We start from the raw sequence: 6,000 nt of genomic DNA on the forward strand, positions 1-6,000 counted from the left end.
AGCAGTGCATAGGTCTGCACCCGGGATCCAAACCGGTGAACCCTGGGCCACCAAAGCTGAACGTGCAAACTCAACTGCTGAGCCACTGGCCAGCCCCTCGAAGAGGTATTTTAGAGATTGAAAGACTGACAGATCCATAGTAGAGAAATACCCATGGTCCCTCCCTAACCTTCTGGTATTGCGCCATGAAGGGCAGCTTTCCCACAAAATATCCCATTGTGTCACCATCAAAGGCAAAAATAGAAAAACAGACCCCGAGCCAGTCCAAAATAGCATTTCTTGTATTTTTAAAGTGGTGGAAGTGGTCTTTGTGGATTGCCTTAATACGATTTTCAAAAGTCACCATCCTGTCCCTCAGCTGCTCTTTGAAAGGGACACACCAGTTTTGCACCAGTTTGTTTTATCAGCTAGAGAAATATTTTTATCTATGAAAAAACTTTACCTCCTGAGTAGGTTTTGAACACAAAAGGGGAAGGCAAAGAAGCCAGTCATTAACCTGCCAAGCAATCAGCCTCCTGTGGGCATCAGTACACACCCTCAGTGCTCAAGCCAATAACGCTGGACCTTTCCCGAGTGATGTGAGGTGACACTAATAGAAGTAGGATCTGGGTCAATTTTGTGCTCTACACAACACAACCTGTTCTTTACGCTCCGACGATCCATGCTTGCTTCTGGAAGCAATGGACCTATCATAATTTTGAAACAAGAACACTGGCTTCTTTTAATGGTAGGATAACACACACATTCTGCCATTTCCATAAAAAATTCTTTTTTTTTTTGATGATTAGCAATTAAAATAATTCAGCTTTAATTAGCTCATTTCAGTAAGCAGCTAAAGGCTACGATGACAGTGAAGAGCAATCTGGAATACAATGGCTGACTCATGGATTATAAATGAAGTTGCTGTGCTACCACATGCAACCCGTGAAGATGCTGGGCTGTGGTCAGCACTCTGTCTACACCCAGGGTCCCAAGCACTTAGGCAGTGTCCAGCATACAATGCTGGGCTCATTTATCCATTCCACAAATAGCTAGAGGATGTTCCATGTGCCGGGCTCTGGGCTGGATGCTGGAGATAATTTAGAGGGGAGACATAAACCAACCATAAGAGCATAAAAGGTGATCACTTTGATTAAGGGGTTAAACAAAGCACAATAGAGGAATGAGGGAGACACAGATAAGTCTGCCTGGAGCCATCAAAAAATGTTTCATGGAACAGAAGAGCTAGCACAGGCGATGCAGACAAGTGAGGGTGCGGTGTTATCAGAGAGGGAAGAGCCTGCATGCAGGCAAGAAAGGCAAAGCCTGCACTGTAAGTCTGTCTTGCCTGAGAGTAATGTGGGCCTGAAGAGCAGTCAGATGAGAAGCAGAATTGGTAGGCAGGGGCCAGATCATGGAAAGACCTGTAAAGTTTAGATGTAGTCCTCAAAACCAGTAGTTTCTGAATACCTTGCAACTGGAAGCACTCTGTTCGATGGAAATACTTATCAGAAAGCATAAATGAAACAGATTTGTAAAGTCCAGATGCTCCCATGGAGGCTGATGCATGTTGGTGGGGAATGCTGGAACCCCACTTGTTTGTAACCCCCACAACACTAAGCCAAACCACCGAGGGGAAGTTGTGGCAGGCAGCCTCTAGCATGGCCCCTCATGATCACCACCTCTGCATAATTCCCTCCACTGACTGTGGAGTGGACTTAGTAACTCCCAAAGTAGTGATGGAGTCACTTCCAAGATTAGGTTACAAAGACTGTGGCTTCTGTTGTCGTGGTCTCTCTGTCTCTCTCTCTTTCAGAGGTCTCACTCTGAGAGAAGCCAACTGCCATGTTGTGAGTGGCCTTCTGGAAAAGCCCAAATGGGAATGAACTGACATCACTAGCCATCAGCTAGTCAGGACCTGAAGCCTGCTAACAACCACATGAGTGAGCTTGGAAGCAAACCCTCCCAGTTGACTCCTGAGATGAAACCACAGTTATAGCCAACACCTTGATTGCAGCCTTGTAAGAGCCCTGAGCCAGCTATGCTGCACTTAGAGTCCTGACCCACAGAAGTTATGAGATAACGAATGTTTGTTGTTTTAAGCCTCTAAGTTGCAGGGCCATTTGTTATACAGTAAGAGATAATGAATACAGGGGCCACTGAGGAATTCTGAGCACAGAGTGACAGGATCCAATGTGCATTTTAAATGCCAACTCTGGAATGAGCCAGGAGGAGAAATTGAATGGGACAAGACCAGAGATAAAGCAATTGCTAGTCCAGGAGGGAGATGAATAGGGCCTGACCGTGGGAGTGGAAAGGAGAGGAAGGGGTATAAATCCTGAAGAGGTAAAATCAATAAGACTTGGGATTATTTGGTTCTGGGGAGCAAAGCAGTTTCAGGGACAATGTCAGTCATGAGCTAAGGAAGAAAGAAGGAGGAACATGTTTGGAGAGAAAGAAAAGGAGTTCAATTTGGGATGTGTGGAGATCAAAGTGGGAGTCATTCTTATGGAGAACACTAGTACTAGATTCTTAGAGGCATGATTCAAAGAAATCTGAAATAGGGAACTCTGCATAAGAAATTGTGCTTACACACTAGGGTGCTTCACTTACAGAAGCTACAAACTCTAATGCCTTTGGGGGACCAAGAAAATAATATAGAGGAGAGGAGAGTTCTGGGCATAAAGTGATAGGAAGCGGTGGGGACTGTGTTGAACCGTAGAGTGCCCGCCTTCCTTAAAAGTATCAAAGCCAGACATGTTTGAAACACTGTGCTGAATTCAGGTTCAAGAGAAACTGGTTTTAACAGCACTCCTTAGGAAGCTGTCACAGCAGAGCGGAAAGAACATGAGCTTTGGAGTCAGGTAGCACTAAGTTCAAATCTTGCCTCCACCACTTGCTAACTGGTGCCACTGGACTGCTGCTCTCTGAGCCAGCATTCATTTCCTTAGCCATACACATGGTTAATAATATGGTTTTAGAGGGGTTGTTGTAATTAAGTGAGATAATGATTGCTAAATGCCAAGTACAGTTCCTGGCACAAAATAGGCGCTTAAGAAGCGGTAGCTGACGTGATGATGATGATGAAATAATGGCCGTCATCTCTCATTGAAGGGCACTCCAGCACACAGTGAACATCCTCCCCATTCTATTGAGAGAGCAAAAAAGTTATCACAGGGACCTGCCCCATGGTCTAGTGGGTAAGTTCAGTGCACTCTACTTCAGCAGCTCGGGTTTGGTTCCCAGGCACAGACCTTCATCACTCATTGGCAATCATGCTGTGACAGCAACCCACATACAAGATTGGCACAGATGTTAGCTCAGAGTGAATCTTCCTCAGCAAAAAAAATGATAATAATAAAAAATAAATTTAACAAGAAGTTATCACAGAGCATCCATGCTAGAGTTTTGGTACCCAGTGTCCAGGAGGGTGTGTGAGTGTGTGTGTGTGTATGTATCTGGCTTTTGGTTGCAGGTACTTTAAGTAATGGAAAGTTTCATGTCAGAAGGTACATGGTACAATAAAAGAAACCAAGAGCAGAAGTTGTTGTACATCCAGGCCTCGAGGAACTGAGGTCGCATCCAAAGCAGCCCCGGGACCAACAGCAGCAGGAGCTGACAGGGCTTCACTCCAGAAATGTGACTTTCCTATTCTCCATGCTTTTGTGCCTCACGTCACCAACACACGTTCTTTCTATTTTGTCTTTTCTCTACCTTATAGCTTCTCTCCTCTCATAGTATCTTCTACCTCCTAACTTTGACTTCATATAGGCGTAACCCCACTTTATTCTTTTCCATTGTAAATCCTGTCTAATTCAGTTCTTGATACGATCTATCTTTCCTCTTCCCTCCCAGTTTGAATTCCTGAGAGTGAGACAATGGTTATTAAATCCCAAGTACAGTTCTTGGGACAAAGTAGGCACTTAAGAAGTGGTAGCTGACCTTATGATGGTGATATAATAATGGCCATCATCTCCCATTGAAGGGCACTTCGGTTTGGAGTTCCTGAGAGTGAGGATTTGTCTTGACCACCGTCTTAGCAGTCATCTGCACCTGAAGGAAGAGAAGGGGAAGTCATGCCACATAAAGGCCGCCTAAACTGCTCCTTTAGCAGCAGCTGTGGATGGACAGTTTCCCATAGAAGGAACTATGGGCATGGAAGCACCATGATTGACGTGCCTAATATTGTGCTTATTTGAGTGTGTGCCCAGGAGGCCAGGAGGCTGGGGGTGGTGGGCAGATCAGAAGTATACTACTATTATTTCAGACATCAGTACAAGAATATTATTCAGCCACAAAAATAAAGAAAATTCTGCCATTTGCAACAACATAGATGGACCTTGAGGGCATTATGTTAAGTGAAATAAACCAGACAGAGAAAGACAAGTATCGTGTGATCTCGCTTATATGTGGAATCTAAAAATTAAAAAAATTAATTTAAAGAACCAGAGCTCATAGATACAGAGAACAGATTGGTGGTTGCCAGAGGCAGGGGGTAGGGGGAGCAGAGGGAGGTGAAATGGGTGAAGGTGGTCAAAAGGTACAACCTTGCAGTTATAAAATAAATAAGTCCTGGGGATGTAATATACAGGATGGTGACTATAGTTCACTATATTAACTATACTGTATATTTGAAAGTTGCTAAGATATTAGATCTTAAAAATTCTCATCACAAGAAAAAAATTTTGTAACTGTGCGTGGTGATGGATGTAAACTAGATTTATTGTGGTGATCATTTCACAATATATACATATATTGAATCATTTATGTTGTATGTCTGAAACTAATCTAATGTCATATGTCAATTATACCTCAACAAAAAAAGTCACTATGAAATTAGTTGCAGGAAGGTGACATAACATTACAACTCTGGAAGCTTCTTCCAGGAGGCCCTCTCTTTTCCCTCCACTCCCAATGGATCAGGTACAAAGAATCATCGATGCAATTAGCTCCAAACATAATATCTGTGTTTGCTGCACTTAGGTTCTTTTTTTTTTTTTGGTGAGAGAGATTGACCCTGCGCTAACATCCACTGCCAATCTTCCTCTTTTTTTTGCTTGAGGAAGATTGTCCCTGAGCTAACATCTGTGCCAATCTTCCTCTGTTTTGTATGTGGGATGCTACCATGGCATGGCTTGATGAGTGGTGTGTAGGTCCACGCCTGGGATCCAAACCCGTGAACCCTGGGCCACCAAAGCAGAGTGCACAAACTTAACCACTATGACACCAGCATGGCTTTCTATAACTATTTGGAAAATGAACTCCTTCTCTGCTCCAGCTTCAAAGGGACAACTGTAAGGCCTGCTTTCTTTCTGTGACTCATTCCTACTTGGCCCGGGTGTATACCTGTGTGGAATTTGGGGCACTGCTTACTTGAGTCTTGAGCAAAGCTAGTCCATCTAGGGTGAAATAAGAGTAGGACCAAGGCTTCTTCTCCCTCACTGGCAGCTGGCTTTCCCCAGGCAGCTGCTGTCCCTGGGACTTTCATCCTCTCCTTCCCAGAAAGAGAGCTAAGCCTCAGTGGCAGCTGTTGTGATTTCCAGGAGGCATCAAGCTGGAGACGCCCCACCCTCCTCGCGTCTCTCATGGGTGTCCATCCCAATGCATAGGTTCCTGTTTGCAAGCTGAAGGTGTAAACAGCTTTGAGAGGAGAGATTTATGGGTTCATAGCTTGACAGGATTGGTTAAGTAAAATGCCCCTTTTATTATTCAGGAAACTAGAGTCACAGAAAAGTGATGAGATGACTTGCCCAAGGTCATAAAACTACTCATTCCACAATCTATTCCTGGTGGAGAAGGAAACAGATATAGTTAGTGATTCTGAAACCACTATTCTTCCTTTTACCTTTGAGGTGTGAAGAGGAATTGGCTTTTGCTTTTATGCACTTTACATCTTGATGACTCCTTTTTACTCTCTACTTACTGTTGGCTATTAGGGCAATGTTTTGATTCTGTGATACGACAGGCAAGGACCCAGCAACACCCAAACCCAGCCTTGCCTGCCACTCCCCTCTCCCCTTC

Source organism: Equus caballus, chromosome 19 (genome assembly GCF_041296265.1).
Source record: "Equus caballus isolate H_3958 breed thoroughbred chromosome 19, TB-T2T, whole genome shotgun sequence".
NCBI lineage: Eukaryota > Metazoa > Chordata > Mammalia > Perissodactyla > Equidae > Equus > Equus caballus.